General features: G+C 32.4%; 1 long non-coding RNA gene across 1 annotated transcript in view; it reads right to left on the reverse strand.

Annotated features, from left to right (window-relative positions):
• LOC118748874 overlaps nucleotides 1–16,799 on the reverse strand; it is a 28,686-nt gene extending 11,887 nt beyond the window's left edge. The window contains exon 1 of the long non-coding RNA XR_004994106.1: nucleotides 16,726–16,799. This is a non-coding gene — a long non-coding RNA (uncharacterized LOC118748874). The remainder of the gene's footprint in view (nucleotides 1–16,725) is intronic.
• Between the last annotated feature and the right edge of the window lie 380 nt (nucleotides 16,800–17,179).

Here is a 17,179-nt window from a genome sequence, read left to right on the forward strand (position 1 = left end):
AAAATAAAATAAAATAAAATAAAATAAAATAAAATAAAATAAAATAACATGAAACGAAATAAAATAAAACAAAATTTTATCTCTCTCAGTGAGGCAAAGTGAGAAAGGTACGCGTAAAATTACTTACAACAAGTGTCCGAACACGAACGGTGAATCCGCCTTAATTATATAGGGTGAAATGAAGGAAAATGAAATAAAATAAAACTAAATGAAATGAAGTGAAATAAAAAAAATATTTAATTCAATTTAATTAAGTTAAATAAATTGAAATAAAATAAAATAAAATATAATGAAACGGAAAATTAAAATTAAAGTAAATGAAATTACTTCAAACGAAATGAAGTAAAATTAACTGAATTTATATTAAACGAAACTAAATTTAATCATACGAAATGAAGGGAAATGAAATGAAGTAAAATAAAATGAACATAAATGAGATGAAATTAAAAGCAGTAGAATGAAACAAAATGAAATGGGATGAAACTAAAGAAAATGGAAGAAAAGAAAATTAAACGAAAAAAAAATAAATAAATTCAATTGAATTGAATTGAATTAAATGGAATGAAATGAAAAGAAAAACAAGCAAATGGAATTAATGAAAATCAAATAAAATGAAATGAAATTAAAATAGTAAATACATAACGACCCCTTTGCGCAAAATTATCGTATGTTACAAAAACAAAATTTTACTTTTTTCGCTTAAAGATGCTGTTAATTTGAATTTCTAAAATTTCATTTTGCTAGACTAATTTATATATATGTTGTATTTCTAAGAGAAAATTAATAGTAATAAAATAATTATTTTCAATTGAAGTTGACACCTAGTTTTTAACACAGTTTTTCTCATTTATTTATTTTTTTTTAGTTTAACCACCTTGTTTTTTATACCCGAGCGCACTTGTGCACAAGGGTATTATAACTTTGTTCACATAACGGTTGTTTGTAACAGGCAAAACGAATCGAGATAGATATAGACAAATGTATACATAAATGATCAGAATGAAAAGAGAAATCGATTAAGCGGTGACTGTCTGTCCGTCCGTCCGTCCGTCCGTCCGTCCGTCCGTCCGTCTGTGCACACGATAACTCGAGTAAAAATTTAGATATCTTAACGAAACTTGGTACGTGGACTTCTTTTGGGCATAGGACGGATGGTATTGAAAATGGGCGAAATCGGACAATAACCACGCCTACCTCCCATATAACGGTAATTTTCAGAAATACGAAAAGTGCGATATTTTAGTAACTACTGAAGATAATTCACTCAAAATTCATATTTACAATGAGTTTTAGACGAAAAAAAAGAATATTAAATAATTTTGGCAAATGGGCGTAGCCACGCCTACTTATGGTTACATGTGTATATCTTGGTAACCGCTGCACCAATTTCTTCCAAACTTGGCACAGTTGTTGGTCCTGCTATAACATACCAAACGGCCGAAAATTTTTAAAATCGGACAATAACCACGCCCACATCCCATATAACGGTAATTTAGAAAAATACGAAATCCTCGATAAATCTGTAAATATTAAAGCTAATTTATTCAAAATTGATGGTTGCAACAATTTTTTACCAAGAAATACGCTTATGATACAATTTTGGAAAATGGGCGTGGCACCGCCCACTTATGATCACATATATGTATCTCGCTAACCGTTCTAGCAATTTGAACCAAACTCGGTATGGTTATTATGCTTGCCACATAAAAGCAAAGCGTTGAAAATTATTGAAATCGGACTAAAATTACGACCGCTTCTCATATAACGGTATATTTCAGAAATGCTTGAAACTGCAATATTTCGAAATTTAAGGACGCTAATTTACTTAAAATTTATACACCCCGGCTTACCATGTAGCGGTACCTGCGCCGGGTATTTAATGTTCGGCTCCGCCCGAACTTAGACTTTCTTACTTGTTGATAACAAATTTTTAATTCTTTTAGTTTTGGGATTCATTTATTTATGTTTTTTTAAGTGAATAAATTAAATTTCATACAATTTTTAATCTTTTTCGCTAGGTCATGGAGCAATCTTGTTTTTTTGATACAAATTTATTTTTTATTTTTTTCAATATTCATTTCATTTTTTATTATTACCTTTTTTTAATGCCACTAAATTTAGTTATTAAAATTTCATCTAGCAAGACCTTTTTAAATTTTGTTTTTATTGACAGAGGGAAAAACTAATTTTGTTTAGATTTTTCCACCTAGTTTTTATAAACAAACTGTTATTTTTCTATATTTTCAGCTTTTTTTTTGCTTTATTAGAAATTCGTAAAGAAACCATCCAAAATTTTGGAAAATACGCAATATGAAATTAATTTCAATCTAATTTTTAATACTAATCTTTTTGCATACAATCTTTTTAGCATAATTAAACTATCATTTTCCATTTCATTTTTATTTAATCTCGCCAACATTTTCTGAAAGGTGACCGCTTTATAAAAGAATAGAGAGGAAAGAAAAGGTGTGTTAGTTGTTAACCCTCTAACTGCCATTTTCAATAAACTTTTAAGAAATTACTTCCAAAATATGTACTTTTTTAAGATATTACAAAAGATACTGTAAAATTTTGGTAGAATATTTTAACCCTCTATCGCCATTTTTATTAAAAGTTAGTGAACAATTCTTCTAAGAAGGCCTTAACAGATCAATTAAAAAAGGAATAAAGAGCTGCATTGTTTTGCGGAAAAATCTCTAAAATTTTTAAAAATACTTTAAACCTCAAAATGCCCTTTTTCACTGATATTATTTGAAAAATTCTTTTAAAAAAAGATTCGCCACTTTTATTAAAATTTTGAATTAAAATTTTCAAAGCTAGGGGCAGAGTTAACAAGTTAAACGTATGTATTCTTAACCCTATAACTACCATTTCTGATAAACCTTTTAGAAATTGTGTTCAAAAAATAATAATCAAAGGATCAAAATAGTATGCGCTTCAAACTTTCTGGGGAGATCTCAGATTAGAAATTCAAATAGCCTAGCTTGAGAATTTTTTGAAATTCGGTAACCCTCCAACTGCATTCATAATAATTATCCAAACAAATTTACTAAAAAACGTAGTCCAAATTATAATTGCAGTCAAGGGTGGAAGAGTTACAACATGCTAACTTTAACCCTTTAAATTCCACTTTTGTAAACGTAAAAGAACTTTCTTCCAAAAAAGCTCGAAATGCATTTTTTAGATACCTAGGATTAAGGTATTATTAACGAAACCTAATCGTCAGTGTCAATGCAATTTCCCTTAAAACAGCGTCAAAAATATACGACCAGTTAAAAATTAAGTGATTGAAGTTTTTTACAAAAAAATCGTTAGTTTTTACTATGAGTTGCTGTGATTTTTACCAAAATTTCAAAAAATTATAAAAAAGGTCAAATAAATTTTTTAAATAAGAGTTACGTAAAACATCTGATATTTTCCCAAGTTATTTTAACCATATAACTGCCACCTTTAATATCTTTATTAGAAACTACTTTCAAAAAGTGAAAAAGATACCAGATAAAGAACAAAGGCAATACTTACGGGGTTAAAGTGTCTTAGGAAAAAGAGCTCGCTAAATGCCACAAAATTGTTTTCACAAAAACAAACTATTCTTTGAGCATTGATAGTGTAGGCAAGAGCTAATAAAATGAAATAAAAACAATTTTAATATTCTACTTTAAGGCGAAATCCTTTGGATTTATTTTCAAGTGCCGTCCTAACTTCTCCAATTAAAGCTCTATTGCCCAGTGTAAGCAGAGAAGACCTGCCGAAAAAGCGGCAATAAAAAACGTCTGTAAATAGTTCAAGTCACGAAAAGTAGTCGTAAAACTTTTTCATTGAAACGGAAAAAATAAGCAGCGAACAAACACTGCATTATGCTCTGCTGCGGCGCGTAATTGCAACCCATCCGCTGCTTGGTCGGCCTCCTTCACATTACGAACTCCATGTCTGCCAGTTTTTTTGTTGCCACTTTTTTGTTGCCGCTACTTTTATAGTTTTTTCACTGCCGTGCAACTCCAGCACGCCCGGCGCTCCATGGCGCGCCAGCTCACAAAATATTTTTTTTCAACCTTTTATTTAGTTGTTTTTATTTATATCTTTGTCTGTATATGTACGCCGCGGCATGACTCATCACACTCGGTTTTTGCTTTTCGCAATTTTTGCACAATTTCTCTGTTTTTTTTTGTTTTTGTAGCCATACAGACGAAAAATTTAATGAGGCAGAAAGCCATGCACTAAGTAACTAAAGGCAAGCGATTCATTACACACATAATCCGACGCACTGCCTGTCCCGCAAACAAATATAGAAGGGAAATGCGACAGCAACAAAGAAAAATCGAAATATTCATTTCAACGTTGCAATTTTAGTTACTTATTGGCTTTCGAATACTACTTGCCCCTGCCCTCACTCGCCTCCCACCAATTGTAACCTACTCGCTTGCGCCACACAACTTTCCCCTGCCCCCCACTTGGAAATGGAGCTCGTCAGCGGGATGTATGTACATACATACATACGCACGCATTGCCATTTAGGGGCGCAAATTTCACTTTGGCTAAACGCCAGCCAGGGCACGCTCTTCTCCGCCGCCGCCGCCTCCTCCTCCACCGGTAGCCGGTCACTTGCTGCGATTACCAATGCGACAGTGACAGGAAATGCTATAAAAAACTTTTTATTGGCAAACGTTGACATGCAATGCGTTACATTACAAGCATTACAGGCATTACACACACATACATACATATGTACATTGATTCCTTGCCGTTTTGTTACTTTTACTCTTTAGTTACGCTTTGTTATGTTTGCTCTGAATTTGGTTGTTGTTTTCGTTATAGTTGCTGCTTATTTTGTCACTGGTGTCATCAATGTGTTTTTATTATTGTTGTTTTATTTTCGTGTTGGTGGCTTTCATGCCAGCTATTGCAGCACTTCACGCACACAGCCATTTGGGAATTTCAAATGGCACCACCCCGTGCACACCTACATAAGTACGTGAATCCATGCACATATATATGTATATACATACCAGTATATGCACTTAAAAATACTCATATCAATATGCTTCTTCCCTTTCAACATGTCTTCTTACTAAGTGCATAAAAGTGTCCTTTCGTCTTGCAGACATTCTGTCTTTTACGTTTATGTCACTGTCGCTTATGTGCTGGGATTCGAATTTAAAGAGTGGCGCATGAAGGAAAAAGTAAGAAATTTTAAGCGAAATAAATTTCATTTCCATTAGTAAAAAAAAACTCTTAAATATGCACATTAGACCGCACTTTTATATGGGAGACTCAGGGGTCCCCTTTTTAAATTTTTTGGTTTCCTTAGCAAAAGTTTAATGATTTTTGTGTACTTTATATTATTGACTTTAGGGTGGTACGTTAGGGCGATAAGAATTGAGATCTCGTGGGTAAGTATTATAACGGGAAACTTTTGGTCAATGAACTTTGAAATAAAAAAGAACATCGATATATGTATCATACTAAGATACGACTATAAATACCGAAGATATAACGAAAAAATTTAAAAAGACGACTCCAACGTTCAGAAAAAACGAAAACAAATCCAAATTTCCTTCTAGAAATACATTTGATTTGGGGGTGTACGGCGAACTTTTATGAGTTTATGAGTGATGGTATGTACCACTTACTAGGGAGTTGAGATATCTTCAAAACCGTATTTACAGTCCGATTCAGTGCACGGACTTTATCACTTTATTGGTAGATCTACCAACTTTTAAGCTGTATTATATTTTCTACCAACAAAGTTACTCTCTTTGAAGTGAGAGTAAAAAGTGAGTAACAACCAAAAAGTACGGGAACAAAAAAGCATTTTTCCTGTAAAAACGTCAAACAGCTTATCGCTTGCCTCTTTGCATGATTTTACCAGAAGAAAAAGTTCAGGTAAAATCTTGCAACTTCATTCTCTACACAACTCTAAAAAAATCGCTCTCATTTACAAAATTTTGGAGTACCGGAACATTTTTCCTGTAACTTACTGCAAGTTCGTGTAAAGACCGGTACGTTCATGGAGTACTGGATCAGAGCTAAAAATGAAAAATTAACTCTGACCATAACCAATTTAAAAATAAAATCGAATATTTTTCGTTCTTAATACGTTTTTCATCCATTTGAAAACTAATTTTAATCAAACAAAAAAGATTTTCTGATTTGAAATTATTTAAATGTAAATTGATGGTTTGGAAGTTAAAATAGTAAAATTCGAGTAAATAAACTTGTAGGAAGTAAGTAATTATTCGTTTAGTCAGTAAACTGTGTCAGGATAAAACTTCGGGATTAGCTTTCTTACGTCTTCAATTTTATACTTTTGAAAGTAAACAAAATTTGTATCAGCGGTTCGTCTAACTTGCAAGTTTCTGCAAATTTTCTGTTCGCCTACTATTTTGGAAATTTTTCTCTTGTGAGAGAACAGATGACATTTCGCCGAAATTTTGTTGTTGGACATTTTTTACTGGAGATTTATACGAACGTGCCTGTTGACCAACCAACATTTAACAGGACTGTTAGGAACGGTTTTAACTGACATAAAACCAGATTTTGAAAATTTGGCCAAAGGGACCTTTTAAATTTTCTTTAATATCTATAAATAATATTAATAAAGTAAATGTTTTTCATTTCCAATAATAATTTTATTTCAAAATAAAACTCTTGTTTTTGTCGGTTTCTTTTTTTAACTCTTTGTAGCATTTGAGAATTTACCTGTGGCTCTTTTCGGCCTCGGCCTTGCCCACCGCTGGTATAGGCTATGACGCGGGTTAACATTTTTTCAAAAGTTGAAAAGTTGAAAAGTGTGGGTGTCAAACGAGAGGGGTTTCCAAAACAATTATGTACTTCAAAAATACTTTTAAGGGGGTTGCAAATTGTTAAAATTTCAAAATCGATTAAACTATAATGAAATATGACATCAATGTGGGTATCAAACTAAAACCATGTACCACATTACTATAAATAAAATATATACGAATTTATTTATTTTGCTTATAGTTAAGTGGTACATATTTTTAGGCTTCATTTTCTGCATGAACTTCTGCAGTCTATATATGAGTTTTCATTATGATTCATATACAGTGCACGGACTGTGGAAAAATTAAAAGTGGTAGATTTTAAACTAAAAAAAAAATGGTAAAAGTTGTAGATTTTTTTTAAAATAAAGAATATTAGATAGTTTTGTGACTTTGTCGGTAAAAATGGTAGCAAATAAAATACAGCTAAAAAGTTGGTAGATCTACCAATAAACTGGTAAAGTCCGTGCACTGTTCAGATAAGAAAGTACTATTATAGCCGAGGAATCACAACTTCTATGTCACTTCCATCAGCTAAAGCTTACGATTTAATAGCGCCAATTAATAGTAAAAAATTAAATGATTTAAAACAAGTTTAAGATAGCATTTTCGGAGAGCATAGCCACTTTATCAGAATATATTTAGCTGGCCAACCGCAAATGTTGAAGATAATATCGATGAGAATGATGGCTAATATGATCGTACTTTGAAAATATTAACACATGGAAAATGTAAACATATACATACAATGTTAATAAGTAAAGCTTAATAGTAATATCAATAAAATAACGACTAGTATGATTGTTTTGTCTAAATTTATTCGCCACTAACCCTGTTTCTTGCTAAAAAAAACAACCTAAGTCAAGGACAGTTTTTACGTGTTTTTTTTTTTTGTGAATATTAATAAAATATAAAGATTATTCGCCATTTTAATCACTTGCAACTCAAGTACTATATTCAGCTCAAAAAAAAACCTTTAAAACGCCTTTAATTGTGAACTAAACAGTTTTTATTGAATCCTGCACAATTCCAATAGTGTGACTTATGAAGTTTTTGGAAAGTGGTATGAAGTGATTTATGCCACTTTCAAAATAAACGGATCATATATGGCCTACAATACACTTAAAAAGACAAATTTTTGACGTGAATCTTAAAAGTTGTATATATTTTTTATAGTGCATACTATAAGGAACAAAGTGATCCTAAAATCAATATAATATCGTCGTTAGTTGAGGTTAATGTATGTATATTTATTAGAAGGACGGTCGCTAAAAAGTGTGAGAATTTTAAGTTGCATGTAACTTCCTGTAAGCTTGCGAGTCAGCTTAAGGTTAAAATCACCTGAATTTTAAAGATTAGCAATATTTTGATGATATGTAATGGATAATTGGTTTATAACTACCTTTACAATTCAAATAGTATGATATCTTCTACAAAGAGGCGAAACGTGACTTCCAAATAGTTTTAAAGTTTAAGTAACTATCTGCCAGCAATGAAATAATTAAACAATTTATGAGTACTTGAACTAAAAAAAGAATTAGATAACAGTAGCCCACTTATGTACTTATTGCACAAAGCCTATTTCAAGTCGTAATAGCATAAATTTTAAAAACTAAACTACTGTATGTAAAAAATTTGTATTATTGTAGGTACACATTTTAAGAAAAGTAAGGCAAAATTATTTCAAAATTAGAGGCACATTCATAACCACCTTTTTTTTATAGAACTTGTGAAGCACATGTAGTGTTTGTGGATCTTGGCAGCACTTTCTACATAAACTTAGTTGAATACTTTTCCATAAATCTAAAACCGTTGAAATTTTTTATTAAATCTCCAGCTCGTCACTTTATGTAACATTCATTGAAAATTTAGTAAACCAATATTGAATATTCACAGAGCTGTTACAAATATGTGCCACTTTCGATGAGGACCGCACCCGTTGAGTGGAAAAACGCAACTATGGAGCTATGGCGACACAGAGTTGAATGACTAAAGCCGCTTGTATGTGTTGCCCAGCAATGAACTCTGACTCGAAACTGACACACAAAAACTACATTCATTTACACACGAGCACACATTTGCATTGAATATAAAGATGTTAAAGGATAAATGAGCTAAAACAAAAACGTAAAACAAGAAAGAAGTGAGAAATGAGAAATGGAAAAAAGTGTAAATGAAGTGATGAGAAATGCGACCGGAATCAATAAACCAAACCGAAAGCTAGACAAAGCGTAAGCGTGGGGAAGGAGCCAAACACCGACGGAAACTACGTCATGCCAAATAGAAGAGCAAGCAACAAAGATGGGCAAACAGGAGAAGTAGTAAAACTTCAATAGCGCATAGAGTGTCGAAAAGGAGGCGTGTTAAATAAAAGTTTTTGCTACAATTCCTAGGCCGCCGCCCGTCCCCCCCTTCCACGTATTGGCCCGCACCCTAACTTTTACCAATGCGGCTACGCTCTTCTGTGCTCTCACTCTCTTTACCATTTCGACATATGTTTCAACACTTTTCTTTTACACCAATTGCCCCTGCTGACTCACTAACCGGCTCACCGGCTGGTTGTCGGCCAAAATGTAGGCAACAAAAAGAAGCGAAGCAGGCAAAGTGTAAATGAAGTTGTGTGCTAAATGTAAACCAAGTACACATCTACTTCCAGCAACAAAATGTACTGCTATCGCAAGCGCACAAAAACTTCAATTACAACCACAACAATGGAACTGCATTTGTTTTAGTGTAACAGAAGCACTTCACTTCCGGCGCAAGGGCACGTGGCAACCGCAAGGTAACCCCAATGTTTTTGCAAGTAGCTGAAGTAGGTAAAAGGACTTGACGATGCAATGGGGAAGGTCGGGTGATGGAGAGAGAAAAGAGCGTGCGGGTTAAGGTGGAGAATGCAAGTCGTAGTGGCGCATGCATTCAAGTGGAAGTGACGTTGTGCTAAAAGGGAGTTGCTGCTTGTTAACACCGTTATTGCAGTTTTTGCAGGACTGCAATGAAAAATTGATCGATTGGTGATTGGTCTGAAAAAACAAAAAACTTGAAATAATAGAAAAAATTAACTGAAAAAATAAAATAAAATTAAATTAAATTAAAGTAAAAAATAAAATTAAATTAAATTAAATTAAATTAAAATAAATTAAAAATAAAGTAAAAGAAAAAATTTAAATAAATTTAAAGAATAATTTCAAAATTATTTTAATCTTCTTTCTTAAAAAAATTTGCCTACCGTACGTTCTTTAAGACATAACCCAAAGCATATACTGCATACATATTCATTCGAAGATTTTACATTTTTTTTATTTTTATATTAACGTATTAAAAAATGTTTTATATTACCTTTTTAAATCATTCATGTTGGACAAATACCATATTTCAAAGATTTGATAGCGCAAAAAAATAACTTCAAAATTTTTAGTAGATATCTAATATTTTTTTTTTATAAAATTTTTACAAACATTGTCATATTAGAAATCAAAAGCCATTCTCCGAAAAGTTAGATTTCTCAAATAAATTTTTGAATCTTCTGTTTAAATATTCATTCAATTTTTTTATTTTGTGTTTATATATTCTTTAATATCTCGGTTAATTTGGTGCAAAACTTGTAGGAAATAGTGGGAAGAAAAATTTTATATTTCCTAAAACTTCCTTAGTTGAGGTTCGAAGTTAATTTTTGCTTGCCTAGCACTGCCGTAAAAGTTTAAAAATCAAAAGTAAATATTTTATGATCGCAATATTTCTTTCCTTCAATTAACATTTTACTTCGAAATTTCCAGAAAATAAAACTGTAAATAATAAATAATGATTCAATTAGTTGGCCTTTTTTCTACTTTTAAAAATTTTTAATGTTAGTTTCGTTAGGAAATTTTGCTATTTTAAATTTTATGTAACAGTCCGATACATTTTAAAATTGTTGGTTAAACCGGCAATTAATCTATTAGATTTTCAAAAAAGTTTTCGTTTTCTTTTCACTTTAAACAAAAACTTTTTAAAAAATTTTTCACCCTCTTTATACTCTTTTCGCGACTTAATATATATACATATGTATAATTTTAACAATTTTTTTTAATTTTATGTAAAAATCTATAATCTGATTTTTAAGCACATATGTATGTATAAAATCAAAATTTAGACGCCAATATTTTTATTCGATGAAAAATGAGAAATTTCCTGACATGGAATTTAAGAAAACGATGTGAAATCTAATAACACCAGTGGACTCCCATTTTCAAAATTGTAAAAAATTTTCCAATCTAAAATTTTTCGTGCTCCTAAGTTCGTCAATCGCAAAATGTTTTAATCGGTTGCTGTGTAAACTCGAAAAATTTTGTTTCTTGTCAAAAATATTGCAGTGAGATGCCTGAAAAGGTTGAAACTCTTTTTATGTTTCATACAAAATTTATTGGTAAAAGTCTCAAGATAATCGATATCTATTTAAGCGCGAAGGGCAATTAAATTAAAGCAAAAGTTAAGTAAAAAACTTTAAAAATATAATATTTTAAAAAAAACAAATTTTTAGAAAAAGTAATTTTTAAGAAAATCAAATTCTTAAGAAAAAATATTTTTAAGAACAAGGAAAAAAAATTATAAAATTAATAAAAAAAAATGTTTTTAGTTACTTTTCATAAACTTTTTAAGAATGAAGTGCTTTCCAGTGGTTCGGTTTTTTCGAAGTACACAATTTTTTTAAATTTAAGTTTTTCCAGTGTATTTTATTCACATCGATCAAAACACATACATATGTATACACACACAAATACTTTAAGTACAAAAAAAAATCCTAAATAAAAGAAGTTAAGTTTGTTCCTAACTGTATAAAGGAAGTCTGAACCCTTTTTAAATTAATGGGGATGCTGTTGTTCACCATTATTTTAAATATTTTTAATAAGAACCCAAAATCTTTATTAAAAAAATAGGTTTGTTTCATTTAATGTATTTTCGTTTCAATTTGCCGGAATATTTTGAAGCAAAAAGGTTTATTTGCTTAAAAAAATGTAGAACCCACATAAAAACTTCACTTCATATAAATTTTCTATGGATTAACATTTTATACTTTTCTTCACAAAAGTTTTGATTTTCCCTTTCCGCTTTCTTAGCTTTGCTGCACTTCCGGGCTAAGTTGTCCAGAGACACATACAATCAAAAGTTCTTTAACCGGCGAAATCCGTTTCACTTTAAAATTGTATTCGTTTTTTTTTTACTATTTCATTGCATTTGCCATTTGCTGGGATTTTTCACAAAATTTCTCAACACATTTCAGAGGAATCGCTTAGCATTAGCGCATTTGCTATTAAATAATCCTTTTTTGGTGTTGCAACCGTTTGGAAAGCTCGACAAAGACTAAATCCAACTTGAGTGACTCGAAGGCTCGTTGGTTGGTTGCTTAGCTGCTTGCTTGGTTGGTAGGCTTTTCGTTCGAACGGTCGATGGTTGCTGCACCAACAACTACATAGCGAAGCCGCACATACGACAGGATACAAAAGTATCCTTGTGCATTGGAATAATCGTACCACCGCCGTCGTCTGCATCGTCGTTGTCGTCGGCAAATGAGTGCCATCCGTGCATTGTTGTTTTATCTTTCGTTTGCTTTTAAATTTTAGTTGGAAACTTTCCAAAGCTTGTTTCCAGCAGCTAGCCAAGTCAGCTAGCCAACTTCTTGGTTTTTATTTTATATGTTTGCCTTGTTGTAAGCGAACATTTTACTGTTGTTGTACTTAAGTATTTGTTGGCCAAGCGCCAAATAGCAAACATACATATGTATGTATGTATGCGTGTAATTTGCTGGTACAACAACAACGCATTTAGCCGCAAAACTAACATGGAAAACAGCTGCTTTGGCAACGAATCGTCGCATGGATGGTAAAGCAAGTAAAAAACAACTACTAGGTATGTGAGTATGTATGTATGTATGTATAGCAGCTATAATATTTCGTGTATTACAACAACTAACCGCATGGAATCGCAAGCAAAACAACAACCAACAACAACATGCCCGTTACATGTCACATCGTCGCAACGTTCGATAATCGGCGGTTATGCGGCGATGTTTTACGAGTGTGGTATCCTTTTTTGAAATCGGGGTTGGTGGCCGAGTTGAATTTAGCGACGGTAAAAAATATTTCGAGCATATTTCAACAAAAAAAAAGAATTAAAAAAAACATCTACTTAAACTATAAATTTGGGGGGATGTTTAAAAAATTAAGCAATAAGCTTAATAAAGCACCGTTGCCAAATTTCTATATGCCATTTTACATACTTTCTTCAAATTTTAATAATAATAATCCCAACGGTTTTTACCCTCCATTCCCGCCCATCCACACGAGGGGCGCAGTCCGCATGACGTACGGAACCAGTATTGTAATTGTAAGAAAAATGAGTAAATGATAATGGTATATGGTAATAAACAAAAATATACATTTTTTTAGAATTTTTTAATGTAAATTTTTTTGAAAATTAACATGCATTGTTGCCAATTTCCACGGACCATTTAGATAGCTTAAATAACCTACCAATGCGTAACACACATTCGTAAATTTCACACTTTAAAATGTTTGATTTAAAATACAACAAAAATATGTAATCTACATTTGCTCTGTTGCCAATTTTCACCGCAACTTTGAATATCATATATATGTATGTAAATCTGAAAGTACGGTTTCATTGCCTTACTATAGCTCAATTTCAACGATTGGTTTCTAATTTAAATTCTAAAATACAACTGCAACTCATTATCTCACGTCATCTCACGTTTGATTAATACTCTGATAGTTTTTTTTTTCTGGAAAAGCGAGTTTTAGAACTTATTCGTGAATCATTTCTTCTGAGTTGTACTTACTTGGAAGGATTCCAGGCTTTTCCTTAATCGGTTGTACTTCTTAAACACAAAATAAGTTAATGGGAAACTGAGTTAAAGATTAAAAGTGCTCTTTCAAAAATCTGCGCTGTTGCCAAATTTCTTCTACCTTGAAAGTGTTATTTAAACACTCACTGAATACAAGATAAGAGGATGCTTTTTAAAGTATTTAACAGACATTCTATTGGCTAGCTTAAAAAATATCGAGAAGTATTAAGCAGAATCTGCCTCGGAAAACTTCAGCAAGCTTTTCACAACGTACTTTCTTTTCCAACTTTTCCCTTACCGGCTTTTAAGATCCGGTTGAATGCTGTATTACATAGCTTAGAAAGATAAAATCCTGCATGTTTCTTTTAAAAAGTGCAGAAAAGTCGTGTTTTTCTTGAGAAGAACTTTTTCTTAACCTTTTTTTTCAAATTTTTTAAGTACCTATGACATAAAATCTCAGTTTGACCTTTTTTTAGGCAACAATAACGGGAACTGGAACGCGCTAGACCACAATTTTTTAGACGTTGCCGAATTTCATTTGAAAATAAAAAAAGTCACAGAAGCAGTGCTGTCGTTTTTGAGCTTCTCATACCAAAAATTTGTAGGCTTCTTCTGCTTGCTATTCACCTTTCGGCGCTTTATTTTTAAATGAGCTCTTTTGAAAGCTATGAGGCGAATGACCAGGCAAAGCTAAAAATCCGACGCTTTTACTTAGAGCATTAAATGATTCGTGGTTTAGTGGGGCAGTGAGTTTATTGGAATCCTAATAGAACATTCCTCAATTATTGTTTTAGATGGTTTATAGCTATTGGAGAACCTTTATATGGCATAAAAATTTGTTTTTACGATTCAATTTTATTTGATTTGAATATAAGCTCTGAGCTAGTAGAGACTGATATGCCGCATAGTGTGGAAAAGGAACTTTTTTGTGGCAAAATTTAGGATCTTCAGAAGGAAACAGATGAATTCAGAACAAATAGTTGCATTGGATAAGCAAATAAGTTTGACTTTTTGAGATGAAGAACTCTTGCTTTAGCTTGACTGTTAAAAAGGTCTTTAAAAATAAAGGTATTTAAATTTGTATCTTTTTTCCCCCTGAAAACACTATGCAATGAAATTTTTAAAAAGTTTTAAATATACTTATATTTTTATTTCTGCCCTAACATATTTTTTCTTATTTCAATTTTCTGAGCTTCTCAGCCAGAGAGCTGCATTAGTACAAATAGCAAAAAATAGGATACATCACAGATGGCAAATGACAAACAAACCGGCAAACTCTGCCGGAATTTTCTTTATTTCACGAAGGCAAATAGGTCTACAGTCAAAATGGAAACTACTGCTGAATTCAAAAATTTAGTTTCACGTATGTATGTATGTAGATCGAAAAGACAATTGCTTTTCTTCCTAAAGCCGAGTTTTCATCGGACATTGAAGCGACAAAAAATTTACGCTATTTTAAAATTTCCAATCAAAATATTTTATGGCAGCATTACTTTCATTAATAGTTTAAAATTTCATCCCATAGGATTTTTCTAAATGCCAAAATCATACCGTTTTTTTAATTTTATTTAGAGGTTCCTCAAAGCCCGTGAAGTTTTCTATGTATTTTAGTTGTGAATAAAACACTTTTTCGTGCAAATGGTATAGAATCCTTGAAAACCAATATATTTTATTTTCAGGAGACTTAAAAAAACAAAATCCAATTGTATTTTATAGTATTAATTTTTTTTTTATGGGTCCCCTATGGTATTTTTTGGGGTTTTTGGCTGGCCAATGAAAAAAAAATTACTGAAAAATGGTTAAATAAACAACTGGGAACTAGTCTTTGAAGCCTGCTGAGTCGAAACAGAGTTTGCCGATTGAAATATATTGATTTTCAAGGATTCTATATAATTTCTATGAAAAAGTGTATTTCCCGTGTTAAATACATGGAAAACTTCTTGGGCTGAGGCCCCTCTAAATCTCTCTTTTTTTACAAAAAATAAGCGTTTTTTCGATTTAGATAAATTTGAACTTTTTTTGAAACATCCTAATGTACATACATGTATGTACTGTCATTTGAATTTTACAAAAAAGTTTACGCTATTTTCAATATATGTACATTGGGGAGTCCAAAATGCATGTAAAAAAGTTAAGTCGAAATTTTAATGCTCTCACCCCCTAGGTGGGCAATGAAGGAACTCATTCGAGGTTTTAAGGGGTCCTATCAAAAAGTGAATAATAGAAAATGGTTAAATATACCATAGTGTATTGTTATTGGAAGTCTCCTGAAGAGAAACGATAGAAAAATATTGATGTTCAATAAATCCATACCACTTTAAGCGCTTTCAGCGACCTCTAAATATATTTTAATTTCAAAATAAAAAAACAGGAGTACATTTTTTCGGTTTAGAATAATCCTAGAGGGTGAGCGCATTAAAATTCCGGCTTAACTTTTTTTTTTACCACCCTAATGTACATACGAGTAAAACACAACGATATATTCGAAAATTTTCAATAAGGTAAGATTTAAATTTAATTTTAATTTTTTATTATTTTTTTCACTTTCAAACTTATATCCCAAAATAACTGCGCTCCAAATATCCTCGCTTCCATACCGATTCACACACACTTTAGATATTCCGCACTCCAAACACTAGCTCACTGCATTTTCGAGAACATTTTTACCATCAAGTGCAATCGCCACGATTTTTTCGAACCCCTTAAGAGATGCTGAGTATGTGCCGAAAAGTTGCAGATTACAAACTAAACAACTAAATATTGTGCAAAGTACGAGTACAAATCGCTTCAACTTCCCCACTTGAGCACACACTTGAGAATCGAATATGAATGAAAACACTGCAGAAATATCAGAAATCGAGCACAAGCGTACTTTCACACGAACATGCCACAGCAACACACACACACGCATATATATATATATATATATATATTCAACTGCATATTTATGTAGTGATGTTATAGGCTGCTAGCGCACCTCAAAATCACGCCGTCCACGCCTTAATCCGACTTTCAGCGCGTTGCCTTTAAAACCCTTATTTCAGATGGCTTAACGCCTTAAAGCATGCAGCAACTAACAAAGTTCAATAGCTCAATAGTACATACTGTTTAATACACGAACCACTTGATTTTACAATCAGAGCTGAGAGCTGAGATTTTTTTCGCGTTTACCACACGAGTACTGCACAACGACTGACTGACTTTGGTGGCGCACGAAAGGACTACAGCCGTGAGTCGGTTGCTCGCACTACTTACACAACCCGAACGTCCCCCCTTGTCGTCGATTCTCACCCGGCTCGGCTCAAAACCGTGCCGCCCACTGGAACTGCATGCAGATGAGAGCGTATGTGTGCCTCTAACTTGTGTTGGTATCCGCTTCGATTCGGCACCTACAGCTGTATTTCGACCGACGACAGTGGCGCATGCATAGCAGCGGCCGACACCGCCACGATTGGAAGATTAGCGAAAAATTACGCAATTTCCAGTGCGACAGAATGTTGGGAAGTTTTCCGGCAAATTTCCCAATAACAATAATAACAACAACAAAGCAAACTCTTAA

Source organism: Rhagoletis pomonella, unplaced genomic scaffold (assembly GCF_013731165.1).
Source record: "Rhagoletis pomonella isolate Grant_MI unplaced genomic scaffold, Rhpom_1.0 Rhpom_scaffold_00013, whole genome shotgun sequence".
In the NCBI taxonomy this organism is placed as follows: Eukaryota; Metazoa; Arthropoda; class Insecta; order Diptera; family Tephritidae; genus Rhagoletis; species Rhagoletis pomonella.